Source organism: Cydia splendana, chromosome 6, assembly GCF_910591565.1.
Source record: "Cydia splendana chromosome 6, ilCydSple1.2, whole genome shotgun sequence".
In the NCBI taxonomy this organism is placed as follows: Eukaryota; Metazoa; Arthropoda; class Insecta; order Lepidoptera; family Tortricidae; genus Cydia; species Cydia splendana.
This window is the reverse complement of record NC_085965.1, coordinates 20,258,242-20,279,895: the sequence shown is the minus strand read 5'-3', so window position 1 is coordinate 20,279,895 and position 21,654 is coordinate 20,258,242. Positions and strand designations below refer to the sequence as shown.

The 21,654-nt window shown below is 39.0% G+C and overlaps 2 protein-coding genes and 1 long non-coding RNA gene across 3 annotated transcripts in view; all 3 read left to right on the top strand.

Annotated features, from left to right (window-relative positions):
- LOC134791716 (uncharacterized) overlaps positions 1 to 21,654 on the top strand; it is a 498,190-nt gene that overhangs the window by 370,862 nt on the left and 105,674 nt on the right. The window lies entirely within an intron of this gene.
- Positions 1 to 21,654, top strand: part of LOC134791766 (large ribosomal subunit protein eL22-like) — a 375,980-nt gene that overhangs the window by 322,322 nt on the left and 32,004 nt on the right. The gene's annotated exons all lie outside the window — the stretch shown is intronic.
- Positions 1,777 to 21,216, top strand: LOC134791509 (uncharacterized). Its single transcript, XR_010144305.1, has 4 exons — positions 1,777 to 1,921; positions 3,769 to 3,878; positions 17,626 to 17,762; positions 20,878 to 21,216. It is a non-coding gene; the product is annotated as an uncharacterized LOC134791509 (long non-coding RNA).

The following is a 21,654-nucleotide window of genomic DNA, read 5'->3' as shown; positions in this document are numbered from 1 at the left end:
TATAATGTACCCATGTAACATGTTATGTTGAAATAAAGTGGCAATGTTATTGTGACGTAGGCCCGTGTCACTCTGGGAATAGAAGACCATGTTTTATTAGACCATGATTAAAATAATAATAACCGTTAGAGCATTTCTGAGAAGTAACCCTACGTGGGATATCAGGGTTTGTCCAATGGCTAAGGTCACCCTGTATATAGATGGTCAAGCAAATCTTGTCAGTAGAAAAAGGCGTGAAATTCAAATTTTGTATCAGACGATATCCCTTCGCGCCTACATTTTTCAAATTTTGTTCTATATATAGATGGTCAAGCAAATCTTGTCAGTAGAAAAAGGCGTGAAATTCAAATTTTGTATCGGACGATATCCCTTCGCGCCTACATTTTTCAAATTTTGTTCTATATATAGATGGTCAAGCAAATCTTGTCAGTAGAAAAAGGCGTGAAATTCAAATTTTGTATCGGACGATATCCCTTCGCGCCTACATTTTTCAAATTTGCCGCCTTTTTCTACTGACAAGATCTGCTTGACCAACTATATTATACATACTACTCTTTGCTTAAATCTGTCAGTTGCCGCCTATAGTGCGACATAAAATAGTAGAAATTAAATAAAATGGAACTCAAAAATGTCCATACTAAATTGTTGCCATGTGTAAGCATTTTACGTCAAAAATGTGACAGTTACGTAGAAACTGGCGCCCTCATTTATTTTCTATTATTTTATGTCACTATACGAGTACCTAAGTAGGTGCAACAAAGTCAATCGCTATATAATTTTTGGTTAACCGCGATTTCTCAGTTCGGGGCGAACTACTAGTTATTAAATACTTCATCGTATGCGATTACAAGCGTTAATGTAGGTTAATAATTAACGGAACTAGATCACTCCAAAGTGAAAAAAAAATATGCCGGTCTTGCCTACAGTGACCTTAAGTATATTTAATTTTGTAAACCTCTACTTAGGTTACAAGTTCAACCGGTTGGTGGTGGTGAACCGATTTGGAAAATAAGTTTTTTGTTTGGAAGTATATACATAGTTCCAAGTTGGTCCCGTTTTTATCCCAGTTCTGATGATGGGATCCATGAGGAATCCACGGAACTCTTCAAATCTTATAGGCATACATATAGCGTTTTTTGTGTTTTCATCAATAAAGCAAGTAGGTATTTACATTCAGTTTTTATTTATATCAGTTAAAGTGACAATTAACGAAATGGAACTGCTGACGATGATTAAAACGGAACTCTTTAACGATGCATAGTTCACTTTGGCGATTTGTACTCTTGGTTAAGTTTACTAAGCCCGTAAGATTTATAAAGAACATTTTTATCAAGGTTTAGTCTGATGATAGGTTCCATGAGGGATTGAGGGAACTCCTCAAACCTTATAAGCATACATACAGCGAGTTTTGTATTTTCATCAACTAAATAACTAAGCATTTACAGTTACAAAGTGCCATTTGATAAAGTGGAACTGCTGATGAAGGCTTGAAGTCGGTTTTACTTTTTTTAGGGTTCCGTACCCAAAGGGTAAAAACGGGACCCTTTACTAAGACTCCGCTGTCCGTCCGTCCGCCCGTCTGTCACCAGGCTGTATCTCATGAACCGTGATAGCTAGGCAGTTGAAATTTTCACAGATGATGTATTTCTGTTGCCGCTATAACAAGAAATACTAAAAAGTACGGAACCCTCGGTGGGCGAGTCCGACTCGCACTTGTCCGGTTTTTTCTTAATTATCTTAAGCCTTTTTACGTAATTATATACTTTTTTCGACTTTTAAATATTTGACGCTGTCATGTTTTTCGAATAGTAAAATAAACATGTCAAGAGAAAAAATAGTGATCTTATTTATAGAAAGCTACTAAAGTATGAATAAATACCTACGCAAGAGTAACATAACAACATAAAATGTACTAATTAAGGTATTTGCTTAAATATGATATGGTGTAGGTTGTTTGTGTTATCCGCCTGTATTTTAGGATTTCGTTATCTATCCAAAACATGCGCACCCAAGTTATTTCCATGTTTTTGTCCCCCAAAACCCTGATCGTGTGAAGAGATTTTATTTACTTTGACAAATAGAGCATTTGCATTAACTACAGATATGAAAAAACGGGACCCTTTAGGTATCACTTCGTTGTCCGTCCGCCTGTCGGTGGGTCTATCCGTCCGTCTATCCGTGTATCCGTCCGTCCGTCCGTCCGTCCGTCTGTCAAGACCCTTGATCTCGGGAACGGGTGGAGGTATCGAGTTGAAGAGGAATAAAGTAAATACGAGTATTATTATTTACTAGGTATACAGTATGTCCAAAGGAAGAGTGCTATGATAAGCAGAAGTAATTTTTTAGGGTCCGGTACCTCAAAAGGAAAAAACGGGACTCTTTAAGGATCAATTCGTTTTCCGTCCGTCCGTCTGTCCGTCTGTCTTCGTCTGTCCGTCTGTGAGTCCGTCCGTCCGTGTGTCTATCTGTCTTTCCGTCTGTCCATCCGTCCGTCTGTCCGTCCGTCCGTCTGTATGTCAAGACCCTTTATCTCGGGAAAGGGTGGAGGTATCGAGTTGAAGAGGAATAAAGTAAATACGATTATTATTTACTGTACAGTAGGTATGTCCAAAGATTTTCAAATCTTTTATATACAGGTACTTATAGTATATTTTTTCCACGACAAAGCATGGTTTCATGAAACATTTCCCGAAAACGCGTAAAGAGGCACAATCCACCTGATGATGCCGACATGGCTCCCAGCTTCAACTGCCACAAATGCGGTCGCAAATGCCGGTCCCGCATTGGCTTATACAGCCACGAGAGACGTTGTTCCTCGCTTACAGACGCTGCATAAATCATCTGTCAAGATGTTAAAGGCCTGAATGATGATAGTATTTTTTTTAAAAAGCTTTTATTAGGTCGACCTGTATGTAACTAACTATGTAATGGAATCTAAGGTAACTAATTTAACCATCTTCCAAGGATCGTAGCGTCATGAAAATTGGCAGCTGTATGTAGTTCTGATGACAATACAATAATATTATGGTACTGTCGAACTGATCTGATGATGGAGACAGCAGGTGGCCATAGGAACTCTGTGATGAAACAAAGCAACCTAATTGTGTGTGTAGGGAACTTGTCCATGACAAGTATTTAATAGGTGTTTGGGCTTAGGCTTTTAATTATTTATTATTTATATCCTCCCGGGTGGGGAGAGACGAAGGAAGAGACATTGACCAAATTCCACACGGGCAAAGCCTTGGCCACAGCGAGTATATAATCACTCCACCTTATAAAACAAAGTCCCCCGCCGCGTCTGTTTGTGTGTCTGTTCGCGATAGACCCAAAAACTACGGATCGAATTTTCATGCGGTTTTCACCTATCAACGGAGTGATTCTTGAGGAAGATTTAGGTGTATAATTTGTTAAGGTATTGTGTAACCCGTGCGGAGCCGGGGCGGGACGCTAGTACCAAAAATGGCGTAGTTGGTGTCAATTTACGTAGGTTTAGGTAGAGAATCTTCAAAAATAAAACAATAGATACCTACAAAGCAGTTGTTATTGGCCCGTCTTTATACACCTGTATACAGTTATACATACACCATACGGAACATTTCATTTAATTGGATGGGTGATGGGAGGCATGTTTGACCTTATAAATGACTGTGCCCAAACATTTCCGAAACATATCGAACGTTTTAGTTGCAGTTTTCAGTAGTGTAAAATAATTGGTATATTTATAGTACCTCCTGTTATAAATGTAAATATAATATATTATTTTTTAAGGTTCAATGGACTGGCACTGGTTTCACCAAGAACGATGAGCGAGAAGCGATTGGAGCTACAAAATAAGAAATGAGTTGGCGCGCGAGCAGCGAGAAGCGAGTATAGTTCTGGTACTTACTTCTGATAGTTTTGTCGCCCGGCTATAAAGCGAGTGGTCGAATACGAGTTTGACGTTTTAAACACTGTATTTAAGGTTAATAAGGTCTACAAGGAAATATCAGCCTTCGTGAATTAAGTATTGTAACCTTAGTCACAGAATAGAAGTACAATGGAACCTCGATAGCACGGATCTCAAGGGAAACGCCAAAAACTTCGTGTTAACGAGGTTTCGTCTTATAGAGGGCATCGACTTAGAGAGGTTCTTGTAGGTTTTTGTTCGTCTTAAAAACGCATTAAAAATTCATGTTAGGCAGGTAATAATAGAAACGTAGAAATACAGTTTCTTTTTTTCGAGTTACAGAGGTTCGTTAGTAATATCGATATAGATGTGGTAAAACAATACGACTATTTTTTCTAGTTGCATGGTCTCTCCGACCGCCAAGCGAACATCGCTTCGCGAGTACCTACCGCTGAGCGATTTTATCGTTGACAGCTTGTATCGCTGCGAGTAAAGAGTGTAATAGTGCACTGCCTTATGGGAATTTAGTTCAGATTCGGAAACCGCTACCAACTTTTAGTATGTTGTTGGACATGGCATTGGGTCTCGAAAACTGCCGGGAAACAGCGGCGCCGACCATCTACTTCATTCAGCCTCGATTAGCCTTTTATAGAAGCAAATTTTAACTACGAGCGTAGCGAGTAGTTCGAAAAGTGGAATCTTGAGTGTTGCAAGGGCTTCAAGGCTGTGAAGGCTGGCAGTATTTTCCCTCTGATCCTCTGAAATACATACAGGTCAGCCCTCTGGTCATTTGAAACCTCCATAAGGCATCTTGCTAACTCATAGAGGCGACGCCCGCTAAGCCCCTAACAGTTACTCTATGGCCTGAGGGTTTCAATGTTAGAGAAATTATGTACTACCTACTGCTTTTTATTTCTCTTAGAGTCTGTGCGGAGAGAGACGACTCATAGAATGTATTGATTCCCTTATCTTCCACGACTCTTCTCTTTCCGCACAGAGTTTATAGTTTATATTTGTAGTGCCAGGCAATGATAATAAAGGTCTAATTAATTTTAATCTTTTGCTCGACTACGGCAGAACTTGCTGTCTATGCGTGCATGTACTGTTTACATGAAACTACTGAACTTATTTAATAAATAATGAGGTGTCAATTCATTCGTGTTTGTAGCCCAGGTGACAAAAGCCACATTTTAACCAACTATCAAAGGAGGAAGGTACAGTTCGTTTGCTTGTTTAACAAGCAAATTCAATAAATAAATTAAGATTCCTGTCGAAAATGTCGTTTTCATGTATTTTATGTAATGTCCTTTCATTTAATACTCGATAATTAGAACAATTCTTTGCATAATAAGAGCGCATTAAGATAGAATTGTACAAATACAAATACAAAAATAATAGAATTGTTGGCGCGCTTTAGTTTTTTTCTACAACTTTCACAGTTTTTATCGGAAATTTAAAATTTAAATTGTAATGTATAGTTGAATAACTGGTTTCTTTAAGGCGTGCTTTTCCCGTACGAGCTAAGCGAACCAGTTTTTTGAATCCATCGGAAATATAAGAAACAATGTTTTAAAATTGTGAAAAATATATATCTTATACTTAAGTATCTGGCAGATATGTTTTGGATCTCAAAAACATGATTAGATAAACTTTGCTCGATAGAAAAAAATTCCAAAGTTACGCCTTTTTTTAACAATAAATCAATCTCAGAGCTACAATACAAACTTTTTTGACTTGTTTTTTACATAAATGTATAGGTAATAAGATAATCTAGATGATTTGGATCACTTTGTCTCGGTAACATCATTAAAATAATTTCTATGTTTCAATACCTACTAAATCCGCAACCGCCATCACTCGCGAACGCACTTACGCCCTCTTCAGTCGCGCGGCAGCGCTTGTAGAGGACGGACCTGCGTCAGTGTGTTCCGCGCGGTCACGTGATTTTACCATTTACAAACAATGGGAAACAAAGCATATGAAACGTAAGAAAAAGTCACTAAGTGCTATAAAAACACACTTTCTGATAACAGAAGCATCTAATACTTTACGAGGGGCTTGAAAGCGCCTAGCTTTCCTACATCAACAGTTAAAATATTTCAGTATTTTCACTAGGTCAGCAACCAATTTCAATGTAGGTAAATAATATTATATTCCTAGATAATATAATTGTGAGTATGTAAGTATGATATATTTACAGTATTTCACCTTTACTGATATACCTACGTCCGATCTGCAAAATGATTACATTCCTTCGTGCTCTTTGACTCCTTTGAAAATCAGAAATTATTTATTTGGATTGATACAGTATGGGGATGTTACAATATATGTATAGTGTTACGCTTTTAGTATGAGGGTGCCGAAGGCGCCCGGCTTTGGATCGCATGCAACGCGCCACGCCCGTCAAGCGTGCAAATTCATCATCATAATCATAAATTTAAATAAATATAAAATGTCAAATTGAAATAATTGAAAAAATTACCCTAATAGGCATATCGCAATACAATTATTTAAGAACTAAATACATATCACTAATTTTAATAGTTGACCACGGTCGACATGAATTAAATATAATTGAGAGTTCAAGGTACAGGCAGTTCATCTTGCGCTTGGTTGTATTAGTCTTGTTCGAGAAACTGAACACGGTGAAAAATAGAGATAATACTCCTAAAAATACGTGTGATACCTCATTAGATTCGTCATAATGCCTAGAAAAATGCATTCGAAGCGTGTAGTAGCACACACAAAATATCAAAAGTTATAAGCAAAAAAAGGGGGAAAAAGTAGAGATCTTTAATTTCCCCAATATCTCAAAAAGTGTTCTCGACCAAATGTCATAGAGGGCCCCAAGACAAAACAAACTGCATTTAATTTTTTTCAAAATGGCCGACTTTTTTTTTAATTTTTTTCAAGTTGGTCCGAGCGCGCTGAGATTTGACATGCGGCGAGCTTGGGGGCCCAAGATTACCATGTGAAAAAAAAATTTTGGAAAAATCCAAAATGGCGGCGGACACGGGCCAAATTCAAATTTCCAAGTAGGTTAGGCGAGCCCGAAGGGCGAGCTTCAGGCTGGGAGGCCGAAGGCCGACCCCGCGGAGAGCCGTCAGGCCCGGAGCTTTATCTCGAATGTCCAAGCATGCTCCACCCCCAGTAGTTTTGGGCGAGGCCGAAGGCCGAGCTGCGGGAATGACGAACAAAGCAAAATCCTATACAGAAAGTGTGTTAAGCGAGCCCGAAGGGTGAGCTTCAGGCAGGGAGGCCAAAGGCCGACCCCAGTGGATGGCCGAAGGCCCGGAGCCTCCACCCCGACTCCCAAAACGCGAGGCCGAAAGCCGAGCTGCGTGAATGCAGTTCCTCCAAACGTCCTACAAAGTCAACTTTCTTGATAAGCGGAGCCGGCGGGCCGAAAGCTCGACAGCGAAGCGTCAAGGCTCCGCGTTGGGCCGAAGGCCCGAAGCGTCACACGTGAGGAGGAAGTTGGAGCTGAAACACGACCCAATAGGAAAAGTTACGATTTCCCAAGCACGCGAGGCCGAAGGCCGAGCTGCGGGAATGAAGTTCTCGCATGCGGATCTTTTCTTTCTATCAAAAGTACAACTTTATTTATTTCTCCCTTTGGAAAACAAACTACTACACAACAATAACAACAGCAGGAATGGACTGCTACCAACAATGTGGGTTAGGTTAGGTTAGAACTGCGACCCTCACAGGAACAGACTGCTACCAGAAAAGTGGGTTAGGTTAGGTTAGAAATGCGACCCTCACAGAAACGGACTGCTACCAGAAAAGTGGGTTAGGTTAGGTTAGGTTAGAACCGCGACCCTCACAGAAACGGACTGCTACCAGAAAAGTGGGTTAGGTTAGGTTAGAACTGCGACCCTCACATAACCAAGCAAGCGCAGCGTAGGACGTCCACCCACAAGATGGACAGACGACCTTGTTAAGGCCGTCGGAAGACGCTGGATGCGGGTCGCTTCCGACCGGAATGGAGGTCCAAGGGGAAGGCCTATGTTCAGCAGTGGACGTCTTATGGCTGAGATGATGATTATGAGTCAGTTACAACTTAATTAAAAAATATATATATAATGTACTTAATAAAATGTAGGTACCATCGGTGCGCGAGTTTGACTCGCACTTAATTGAATTATTTTCTTGAAAACATTGTTTCGTTAAAATTGTGTGATCATTAAAGTAGGTATAAAGTCGATAGGTATTGTAAACAATAATTTATTAAGTTAGGCAACAAAAGTATTGGAAATTGTGATAATGAGACCCACCAAAAACATTTTCATGTAAAATGTTGCCAAGACGAAACCATAAGGCTTGCACTGACAAAAAGTTATCAGAAATATACTTTGAAACTGTTTTTTTTTAAGTACTACTGATCAGTAACAACTAGTGATGTACCGACTATTGATTTGGCCGACTAGCCGACTAGCCGACTAATTGGCGCTCGAATGGCCGATTAGTAGGCCGACTAGTCGGCTAGTCGGCCAAATCATTAGTTTCGTATAAGTTCAGGTGAAAAACAATAGTTTTGCTCCTTTGGTTACGCTATGCATTATATTAGCTTGGCTAAAAGGTGTTCTCTACAGGTCTATCACAACTCAAAGGTCTATAACGGACCTATCACAAGAATCCTCATTCAATTTCCGTCTTTCTTTTATTTTGCGATCCTGAGCAGACCGTCAGCTTGTAATAGGTATTTCCAAGGCTCTATTTCTCGTACGTAGTCGCCAGTTAAGAAGCTATCCCCTGTGGTCAGCGTCTTTACGAGCAACGTGCCCTGTCTAAGTCTCTGAATTTTGCAATAACATTAATAGTTTCTCATGGCTCCACCATTAAAAAAAACAAAAACTGAATAATAATAAAATTATTTAACTATCGAACTTGCATATGAAATTACATGAGAATCAGTTGAGATCGACCTGTAGAGGAAAACACCAGCCCACCAACATACGATAAAGATCAAACGGTCAATTATATGAACAAAAGTTTTCGTATGGACCCTGAATAGGTATTTTAGTATAATAGACATAAAACATATGGTAAATATTGACTGTTCATTTCTCTTTTTCTGTTTTTCTTTCACTAATAAAGTGCCGACTAATCGGCCATTTTTGCCGACTAGTCGCCGACTAATCGCCGACTAGAAATGTGGCCGGATAGTCGGCTTTCCCGACAACAACGTTTTAATTTCACGGCAGCGTTATTGAGTTAAAGGAATCTGTAAAGTAAAATTATTGATTAAGGTTAATATTCTTTATAAATAGAACCCTTAATTGACCGTCTCCTTTAAAATTGTTACTTTCCTTTAGGTACTTTAACTCGAACACGCTGCCATGAAATTAAAACGTTCTTTACTGATCAATAATAAGTACACATGTCTATATACAAATAATAATTCTACATGAAATGATCAGAAATACGTAATGCAAAAAATACATACGTACATATACAATAAAAACTCTAAAACGTGACCATTTTCCGGTCTAGTTAAAATACTGCCATCATTTGATCATTATACTGTGACCCGTCTGCTATATTTACCGTGCGCGGCGCTCACTCACGATCTCGGCGAGCGGGTCGCGGGACGCGCGGGCGGGGCTTCACGGTTTGCCGCGCACCTCACCCCCTCAGATTCGTTGATGAGTCGAATCATATCGCCTTAATATTATACGCAACATTTTATTAACGTTTTTAGTTTAGCCAGGGGTGCGAAACTCCTGACTTCGGCCAAACTCGGCTCCGCTCGGCTCAGCATTGCTCCGAGCAATTATTAGGGTTGGCACCACTTGACTTCCTTTTGCATGCACGACCACAGATAAGATAATCACTTGAATTTTGACAACCCTAAATAGCAGAAAGAGATAGTGCCATATATTAGAAAGGGATAGCATGATTCGACCCTGAACCGCTGTCAAACTTCGGTTTTGTAGGAAGTTTCCTTTCTGTACGATAGTACTATTATTTGAGTCGCTTAAGTTCAAACTCGGGTAAATCCATCTGTCAGATTATGCGATTTTGGTATTAAGAAAAGGTAATAGGGTAGATATTTGCTGAGAGGGTCGAATGGATTTACCCGAGTTTGAAGTTAAGCGACACATTTATTCTGTGGTTTAGCTATAAAATCGATATACACCTACTTTTTTCATAAAAAATGGTATTCCTGTGTTTATAGCTCTTAAACCATTTTTTTTTCTGCAAACAATGTTTAGGTGACTTATAATACATTTCATTTCATAATTTCCACATATTTGGTCAAATTTGGATTTTTTTGATATCAGTGTATGCCTTGAGATGTCATCTTTAATGTTGTGGTACATTTCTTTAACGTCCGACTTTTGGTTTGGTTATAAAATCCAAATAATCGAATATTTTTTTACCTCATTTTGTTTATTTTGTAAATAGCTCTTAAACTGTTGTATATTTTGGTACACACTGTATAAATGAAGTATAGAATATTTCATTAGCTTTCATTTAATACCCCACACGTGTATGTGCCATGCATAGTTTGGGTGCAATATGCAATATTCGCAACGAGACGGGAGTCATTTTGATGATATCATTCCGCTGAAGGCCTGAAGTAGATGGCCGGCGCCGCTGTCTCCCGGCAGTTTTGGAGACCCAATACCATGCGCAACAACATACTAAAAGTTGGTAGCGGTTTCCGGATCTGAGCTATCTCTTCGACTGTTTCCCATAAGGCATAGTACTTTAAAGAGAGTCCTCGTGCAATGTGAACAGCCAGCGATCCACTATTAATATACCTATCTATCTCTTTTACCGACACGGAATCTCTATCTTATCGCTTACGGGTCATTTTATTTAAAGTTGTCCCCTACACTTTTTTTTTAATATGGGAAATTTTATGTTATTTCTACTCAGAATCACGAGCTCTTTCTATCCTAATAGAAGAAAAAAAGTGTGCCAAGGTTTTTATTTCCATTCCGGTACCATTTTTCATAGACTTTGTATGGCAGTCACGGAATGTAAAGATCGAAAATTTTATGGGAATTTCGGGACACTTTTTTTCTCCTATTACGATCAAAAAAAGCTCATGATTCTGAGTAGAAATAACATAAAAAATCCCAAATATGAAAAAGAAAGTGTATGGGACAACTTTAAATAAAATGGCCCTTACACGTCCTTGAACTAGTGCATATCCATCCATACTAATATTATAAAGGCGAAAGTGTGGCTGTCTGTCTGTCTGTTACCTCTTCACGCTTAAGCCGCTGAACCGATTTATTTGAAATTTGGTATAGAGATTGTTTGAGTCCCGAGGAAGGACATAGGATAGTTTTTATTCCAGAAATCATCCCTTAAAGGGGTGGTGTTTTGTATGGGGACTTAACACCAACTGCACATCAAACTTTGTCAATAGGAACTGTCCCGCCCGCGCGGTGTAGTGCACGATTTAGTTGGGTATAGAATAGGGTTTACTAACGAATGGGCCAAAAACGTTTCCCAAAGTATCACATCCCAAACTATGTTTCCCAAATTATCATTTCCCAAAAAAATGTTTGGCAAAACAACTTATCGCAATTTTTCAGTTAGCAATAGTCTTTTTTGGCAAGTTATTGTTTAGCAAATAATTACTTGGACAAGTTTCATTTTACCAAGTATTATTTAGTCAAATAAGCATAACATTGCATGGCATACAGTTTACATACCAATAGATATTTTTATTTTTGTTTTATTTGAAATACTTAATCCCGACCTTGGTATTTTTATCATTTTGGTTATGTTTTACGCATAGGGGGAAGCGGGGCAGATAGGCACAAGGGGCAGTTTTGAACACCCACACTAATTCCTTAACTAAAAACTTATGTTCACCTTCTGCAACACTAAAACGTGGCTTTGTATGTGTGATTGAGGTACCAGCTTCGGCACATCTCTCTTGCCAGCCGTTGCCGCTTAGTGCGTGAAAACGTGTTTCCGCGGTCGCATAGTAAATAAATTATGATTTTTTTATCGAGTTGTGGTGCGAAATTTTAGACTTTACCGGATGAACATCATAATGAGCGCTTAGTACGTTTATTCAGTAATAGAGTAAGCTTATTATTTTAAAGTACTTAATACTTAATAGTATATTTTTAATAAATTATTTTTCATTTATTTGACCATTGGGGTACTTTGGTACAATAAAGATTGGGGCAGTTTTGAACATGTCAAAGTGCCCCTCTAGTGTATCTAAGTGCCCCTGCCAGTTTTTTTGTTGTGAATTTTTTTTTACTGAATAGTGCGAACGTACAAAGAGAAAAAAAAATGACAAAGAAAAGTTAAAACAACCAAAGTAGCTTTTTTTGAAAAACTGACACTGATTTCATTTTTTTGTAGTTTTAGTGCACCTGCTTAATAACTGGTTGTCAGCACTTTTTATTTTACTTCGTGTAAAAAAACGCCGAAATAACTATATACCAACATGACAAACATAATTAACTTTAACTTACGAATGTAACATATTGAATATAAAATAACTTATTAAAACAAACTAAAACTACAAAGAAATTAAAATTAAAACTAAAATAAAAGAAACTTACCTATAAAATAAAAACCTAATTATAAAAAGAATACCCCCTCTAGCAGGTCCGCCTGTGGCATGGTACCCATTACGCTGGCGGCGTTTCCTCGCTGAACCGCCAGGGCGATTCGTTGCGAGAAATACGCGCCAGCTCTGGGGTGGTGTGGCGTCAATCAGCCGCCCCGACAGGGCTCTCACAAAGGCCTGCATGTCGGCTGACCAAGGGCCCAGTGTCTCTACCGCGAGCGCCGCAAACTCGTAGTCCTTAAGTAAGGACGAATATTTGCGGCGCTTGAGAACCTGGGCCTGGTCAGCCGCGCCGCCGGCCTGGGTGCGGGTCGCCTGGATATGGGACTGTGCGAAGGTATCTACGCACGTTGCGTCCCACACCAGGGCCCTACCTAGTTCCACGGCACCAATGTGGCCCCGTCGGGGCGCCTGCCATCGTCCCTCGCCATGCCCGCGGGTTCGAGAATCGCAGGCACAGACGCGGTGGCAAGCGACCGACGGACCAAATCATTGATGGTACCGTGGCGAAATAGGCGGCCGGCGCTTTTGGGGCATGAAAGGCCATGTCGGCCCAGCTGATCGACGTTTTTGCCACAGGCGCAAGTGTGAGGGACACATATTTTGGACCCAAGCCTTAAGCATATAGCTATTCTCAAGTTACTTGGGTCAAAAACGGTGCCTATTTGACGGGAAGGGAGTGCTTGTAGCCAATGGCCCGACTCGGGGGCTGATACGGCTAGAATTCGGGCACGTTCGAAGTCGTCCGGACTATCCTGAAGAAGTGTGGTATGAGCTGCTTTTAAGGGAGGGGAGTCCCAAGCCCGCTGAATGTGACGGGCGACTGGGATGTCCTCACCCGGACACGACTCACACCAGGCCTCCCTGGCCTCACTTAGATTCGCTATCTCATCGTCAGGTATCTGAGGAAGGTTTAAAATAATACCGACGAGAGATAGCGAGCCGTATACTGAGGACAGGAACGCGGGTAGAGCCAAACTGGCCGAAGTGCGAACGCCCAGTCCACCCAGCCTTATGGGTAGAACCGCTTGGGTCCATGAACTATTGTCGAGATGAATGTTCCGTCCATCCTGTCTATGGAAGACAGGATGGACGGAAATTTCCAAATTGGGCAACTGCGGAGTAAATACATAAATTTGGGTGTAAATAAGCAAAAACGAATGATGAAAAGAGCCATATGGGGATTTATTTTAAATAGGAGGTCTGATGTATTATTGAATAAATTTAATTTACAGTTAATGACGGGTTAATGAGTTGATTCGTCAAAAATTGGTGAGCCTAAAAGGGTGAGGGATGTTTTTGAATGAACGGAAATATTAGGTAAAACTGCGTTAAAATTTGTTAGTATATCTATTTTTGTATTCAATGGAACGTGATCTGGAATAAAAATTTCGCATTTAGTGAAATTTAATGCAAGCCCGATTTTCGAAAATTTATCTATGATAGATTGTATATCTTGTAGTACGGTTAGTGCGTCTCCGCCAAGGGAGCCGTCATCTAAGTACCAACAATTGAATTTTGAATTTAGACTAGAGATGATGGGGTGAATGACCAAACTAAAAATGGCAGGCCCAAGCGGATCTCCCTGTTGGCAGCCCATACTTGACAAGATAATATCATTTCCAAAAAGTAATTTTGAAGGTGCTCCGTAGCATTGCCAAATGTATTTGTAAAGTTCTGGTAGCTCTTTTTTTACTTCTGCTAATAGAGCACCGCGGTCGACAGAATTAAATGCATTTTTGACATAACTGTAGTATGTTCTAATAGCACCGCACTTAATAGACGTTTTGTAATGTTTAAAAAGTTTACTACTGGTCAGCTAACTGAGTTGATCTGTAAAGTGTGCTCTGCGGGGCAGTTTGAAACACTTACGGGGCACTTTGATTCACGTGCCAAAGTACCCCAAAACGATGTATCAAAGTGTCCCATGTAATGTATCAAAGTGTTTAGAGTTCATTTTGAGGCCTAAAATCGATTTCAAAAAAAGGTGTACCAAGCTGCCCCGCTTCCCCCTACGGATGTGATTAGTTGAACCATAAACATTATAATTTTTAAGAAAAAAAATACCGATTTCTATGGGGGCCGGTGAAAGATTATTGTAGATGGTGCACTATGTAGAAAAGGAGGTAAAACCACCCACTTTTCTAGTAGCATTTCGTTTCTGTAAGGGTCTTAGTTCTAGCCTAACCTAACCCACTTCTCTGATAGCAGTTCGGTTCTGTGAGGATCGCAGTTCGAACCTAAACAAACCCACTTTTCTAGTAGCATTTCGTTTCTGTAAACCTAACCTAACCCACTTAACGGCTTTTTTGGAATATAATATTAGCCAATAAAAATCGTTTGCTAAATATTTTTTTGTCCTAACAACATTTGACAAAGTAAAATCATGCCAAGTGATAATTTGACCAAATAAATTATATGCGAAGTGTAACTTTGCTAAAGGTTCCTTTGGGAAATGAAACTATTGCGATAAGTTTGTTGGGAAGTGAAATTTGGCAAAAGGTATTTGGCCCAAACGAAAGTACACCATAGAATAGAGATAGTTTGACTCCCGGGGAACGACAAAGGGTTATTTTCATTCAAGAAATCACCCTTTAACTGATTGAATAAAATAATAGCTACCTACCTAAATTAATAATTCCACGCTGACGAAGTCGCGGGCAAAAGCTAGTATATATACTAGCAAAAAGCAGAGCTTTGTAAGGGCTCGCGGAGTTTTTCTACCTAAACGTACCGGACCGCGACTTTGATCCAATTCGAGGCTTGTTTCATGTTCGATCAAGTGGGTACGTAATAAGTCCGTTAAGAACGCAGCTATAAGTGAAAGCAAGAAAGAAATATACTAACCGGACCCGGTTGCTGTCCGGTACGCCTGTCTGTTACAGCTTCTAGTTTGTCCATTAAAAACGTGTCCGACGAGAGTCAGAGACGACATAATCAAATTGCCAATATCATCCACACGTAATATACAATTTCATAAACGCTTATTACATCCTACAAGGTCGCCCAGTACTTTTTGTAAGGAAGCCAACTGGCTTTCCTACATAATGTTGGGTCAGCGAGCCAATGTCCTTGAATTTATTTTTGCGTCCACACCACACAATTGACCGAAAAACTATCCCGACTGGACACCTACTGGCGGTAATTACGCTGCTCCGCACATAAACACACAGACACAGTTCCACTAGGTACAGCCAGGGTTCAGCATCAGCTCTATCTTGGGTACTGCTCTTCTAAGTGTTCATTAAGACGTGTCAGATGAGCAAAACAGCGTGTGCCTATGTTGCACCAAACCTGAGTTCCGCTACGTACAACCAGGGTTTAGCATCAGCTCTATCTTGGGTACTACTCTCCTAAGTGCTCATCAAGACGAGTCGGATGACCAAAACAGCGTGTGCCTATGTTGCAACAAACCTGAGTTCCACTAGGTACTGCCAGGGTTCAGCATCAGCTCTATCTTGGGTACTGCTATCCCAAGTGCTCATCATGACGAGTGGATTGACTAAAGCAGCATGTGCTTGTGTTGCACCAAACCTGAGTTGCACTAGGTACAGCCAAGGTTCAGCATCAGCTCCATCTTGGTTACTAATTTCCTAAGTACTCATCAAGACGAGTCGGATGACCAAAACAGCGTGTGCCTATGTTGCAACAAACCTGAGTTCCACTAAGTACTGCCAGAGTTCAGCATCAGCTCTATCTTGGGTACTGCTCTTCCAAGTGCTCATCATGACGAGTGGATTGACTAACTTTTATTAATATGCTTATCTTTATTTATAATTTTAGCAGTTCCAAGCAATAGTAACACTAAATGCGCCATTCATTAATTACGTAAGACAATTTTTGCCAGTTTTTCAACCCCTCCCTCCCCTATCTAAGAAATAATAAGAATAGGCTGACCCCCTCCCCCTCCCACCACCCTATATATTACCATATATGACGTATAAATCTAAAGGAAGAAATGAGTACACATTTGGTTTGTTTTATGTTTAGTTTTCAAAAAAATATTTTTATGAATGTTATTTGTAACTGTACAAAGGTATTTGAGCTCGTTTAAGCTAACTCTGCACAGTGTTTGATAGCATAGACTTCATAGAAATTAAAATAAAATCACATCTTTGTGATCTTACGTAAAAACTATGAAAACCCCCTCCCACCCCATTGTAATAAAAAATAAGATATGTTCGATCCCCCTCCACCCCTAAGTCGTCTTACGTAATAAATGAATGGCGCCAAAATTGTTTCTCGAACTGAAAATACCCGATTTAAGTTTGCTAACACAACATGATTGATCAGTTCGTCAGCGTCACAAAACTAACGTGAGCTTACTGTTGGGGCTTAGTCAATTTGTAATGTAATGTAATTTGTAATGTAAGAATGTCCAATATTTATTTTTACTACTAATGCCATCTGTTAGAGAAATAAATAATTAACATCAGCACCCAATGTTAATTCATTGTTTTGCCAACAGATGGCGCTAGTAGTAATACAAAGTGTTATTACTTTATTTTATTTTCTTGGGTTTATAAAATGATATTTTTATGTTTGATAACACATCTAGACATGAATATAAATTACTATGTTAAATCTCAAACCTAACAATGCAGTAATTTTTCCGTAAAGTGTACCACAAGAATGCATAGTTTGTCGAATAGTGATAGGGCTCGCTTCGCTCGCCCTAATAACAGTAAGCTACAGAGATGAGCCACTGAAAATATCGTTGATACACAATTAGACACCTAACCTATTTTTGTAAGGATATATTATTATCACTGCCAAAAGAAGGTTAAAGGTGCCCTCTAGCGTTCCGGGAGTGGGCAGTCAACGTGAAAAATGTTAAAATGCTGGAAAGTGCAGGGGTCAAAATGTCCATACGGAACCGGCTGTCTATGTGGCAAAAAGTAGGTAGGTTAGGTTCGTTAGGTAGCTTCAGATGCCCGAAGGGCAAACCGCCGAGAAATAGGAGCCCCGCGAAGCGGGGCTCCGTCTAGTTACGTCTAGTTGCATAGACAGCCGGTTCCGTATGGACATTTTGACCCCTGCACTTTCCAGCGTTTGAACATTTTTTAACGTTGACTGCCCACTCCCGGAATGCCCTCTAGTAGTAGAAGGTATTGTCATACAATGAATGGTATTATAATTTTTTTTTTTCATATATATACTATGGACATTCCTCGATGGCATCAAGTTGCAACCGGAAAGCGATGATCACACGGCAAATCAAATCCTGAAGACTATAGCAGCCACGTCAAAGAAAGATATACCTATCTACCTACCTACCTACCTACCTATTAAAAAAAATGTTTATTCTTTCTCGTTTGATATGTAAGAATGTATGTCAATAAGATGTTATTAGTTAAGACTGCGTCGACCGTCCAATGGCACCCTCATTGGGGCAATTATGATTTCTAAAAAATACAAGGCAATTAATTAAACTATCATATAAATGATCATATTAATATAATATGGGATCCTATTTGAAAGCAATTTTACAATCATGATCATACACGCCATATTTGTTAAAATTGTTGTTATTTAATTACCCTATGATTAAAAATTAAATTAAATTGATTTAAGACCAACAAAGGATCAATTTCGTCATTTTAATTTTAATCTTTCAACGAATGTTAGTAGGCATACACACAAATTTATTAACTAACTACATATTTACAGATGATGGTGTAATAACAACAATTTTGTGTGGTACTATACAGCACGTCCACGGATGATTTTATTATTTCTTTTGCGGTACATATTCATGAAAAGAAATGTACTTTTATGTACTTATGTTTTAAAAAAATGTACTCGCACGGTTTTGGCATAGCGACATACAGGTCGTGGTCGTGCTGGGTAGATACTGCCTGGCACGACCACACTATATTTATGGTTAATTTAATGTCAAATGAATACAAAACAAATGTACTCAAATTGTACTATCTACAAGCACATCAAAATGTGACAGTCATACTGCAAAAATCGCTGTCATGATTAAAAAAGGTGAACCTAAGGGCTGATTTAGACGGCGCGCGAACTCGCATGCGACTTTCATTATATTTTTTTTGATCGGCTGGTGGCATCGTTTCCGCCATTATAAACGATGCTCCGATACAAATACAACGCTGCTCGTCGCAGTGCGGCGTAAACGCCATCGACAATAAGGTCCCTTTACATTGATGATCCCACATTTAGACATTATGCGCGCGCGAACTCTCATGAGATTTTAGTTATTTCAACCAGCCGATCAAAAAAAATTTAATGAAAGTCGCATGCGAGTTCGCGCGCCGTCTAAATCAGCCCTTAGGTTCACCTTTTTAGAGCACCGTACAAAACTTTGTTCACGGTGCTCTTATTTAATCATGACAGCGATTTTTGCAGTATGACTGTCACATTTTGATGTGCTTGTACATAGTACAATTTGAGTACATTTGTTTTGTATTCATTTGACATTAAATTAACCATAAATATAGTGTGGTCGTGCCAGGCAGTATCTACCCAGCACGACCACGACCTGTATGTCACTATGCCAAAACCGTGCGAGTACATTTTTTAAAAACATAAGTACATAAAAGTACATTTCTTTTCATGAATATGTACCGCAAAAGAAATAACAAAATCATCCGTGGACGTGCTGTATAGTACCACACAAAATTGTTGTTATTACACCATCATCTGTAAATATGTAGTTAGTTAATAAATTTGTGTGTATGCCTACTAACATTCGTTGAAAGATTAAAATTAAAATGACGAAATTGATCCTTTGTTGGTCTTAAATCAATTTAATTTAATTTTTAATCATAGGGTAATTAAATAACAACAATTTTAACAAATATGGCGTGTATGATCATGATTGTAGGATTGCTATCAAATAGGGTTCCATATATATGATCATTTCTATGATCTCATTGCGGCCTTTGTAGGGTAAGACCTCCAGTGAATGAACACTTAAGCAATTATCCAAGTTTGAAAAATCATTTCTCAGCATTCATTAATAATTGGAATAATTAACTGCAATTTAATCAATCCTCATTTAATAAACAAGAAAGTAATTTCTGCGATTTTTTATTACTTTCATAGTTTTTGAGTTACAGCAGAATTTATCAAAAAGTACCCAAAAACCTAATGAATGAACATACAAACTAGTGAATGAACACCGCAAAACCCAGTGAATGAACATTATTAACATCTTTTTAATCAGCATTAAAAAAACATTTTTAACACAAAAACCGTTTCTAGCTCTATTTTAGTAGGTATAGCAAAAGCGTTCATATCTTTTTATCGCTTCATATTGATTTCAATTAAATAAAATGATGGTTATTCACCAATAACACAGAAACCTGTTACATATTAATAAGAAAACGAGAATCAATTTTTAAAACAAGAAATAACGTGCATATTTTGATGGAAATAAGTCAGGCTTAGCAAATAATGCTTAAAATATTAAACTTGTCATCGCTTTATTCGTGGTTATATTGTTCATACATAGAATTAGTAGAAATCTAATAAATGAACAAGCCAAATTTTGTATTGTTCATACATAGGCATGAAAAATCTAGTAAATGGACTATAGAAATTTGGTTTGTTCCAATACTGGCTGAATGAATCAGCATCGTTTTCTATGCAGAATCACAAAAAACAAGCTCAATACCATTTCGTTTACACATAAATTTAGAAAAAAATGTAAATCTAGACTACACCAGTAAATGAACACACCGTTCACTTACTGGTTTCAGAACATTTGATAAGCCAGTAATGGAACTATAAAAAATAAAGACTTAATCGCATAATACGCCTACAAAGTGTACATTTATAGAAGGGTTAACTCTTAATCTAACCAAATAACTCAACTTTGTACAGGTAAACATTAAATAAGTACTTCATATGTTGCTCCAAACGTACACTGTTCTTACCTGGGATCTAATTTTTCCTTACAAAACTTCAAAACCAGAAACCTGTAAACTTCAAATGCCAGTCACATTCAAACTGGTCGAAAATAAATTTATCACGGGTTGCCATTGCATAGAAAATAGATTTGTTAATAAGAAAAAAAATACGATAAGTGGTGGAAATTGCTGTATTTCTTATTTTAGACAAAAAACGTTATTTTGTTCATTCACTGGGGGGTGTTCATTCACTGGAGGGTTTACCCTATTAGAACAATAATAATCCAACCTAAATTTCGGGTCGACTATTGAGTCCAGGACTGCTGCCAAGAAACTTGATGTCCTAATATTTAAGGTGAGGCGGCACCAAGCATATTAGGTCCCTTCGTGCATGGAATACTGCTGCAACCTATGGGACGGTTCCGCCAAGTATCAGCTGGCAGCCCTGGACTCGATAGAGCGCCGGGCTCATATACTTTTTGGCGATGGCTGTCAAATCAAAGTTACAAAGTCTTGTTCATATCATCGCCGACGAGTTACATGTCTATCGGTGTTTCTAGGGAGTGCGCAAAAGAATTGCACGACCTGATCCCAGCTTTCCCTTTCCGGACGTCCAGGCGCGAGGAGCGAATGCACCCGTTCGTTGTTAATATTCCATTTGTCCGCACAAAACGATTTGCCTCATCTTTTTTGGTAAGGACGATTAAGGAATGGAATGCGCTTCCGTCATCTGTGTTTCCTGGGAAATTTGACCTCGGTCTCTTTAAAGCAAGAGTGAATAGGCTATTACTTACTGAGCCGGTAAGCTCCATCATCTTAGGCTCTGTTTTCACTTTCCATCAGGTGTGACTAGAGCCAATGCCCGTTCAGTTTATTATAAAAAATATATATACAAAGAGTACTATTGTATTATTTCAGTAGTTAGTGCCTTTGGGTATAGTGCGACATAAAATAGTAGAAATTAAATAAACTGGAACTATAAATATTCAATACTAAATTGTTGCCATGTTTAAGCATTTTACGTCAAAAAAGGGATAGTAACGTAGAAAGTGGCGCCCTCATTTATTTTCTACTGGTTTCTGTCGCACTGTAGTTTGAGGCAGGAAATAGGCAATATTACGCAAAACCCTGCGTAGAGGGCGTTACCGTCCGTGCATTACATGACATGCACCGTCAAACTATTTGTATTTGTGCATTACCTGTAATGCACGGACGTATCGGTCCATGTCAGTAGTGAAGGCGAGGGACAGTTAAAGTGTTAATAATAATAGCACAACCCAGGGCCTATCACTCTTGGCCATTCGATCGACAGAGAGGCAGACAACGAAATTTCGATT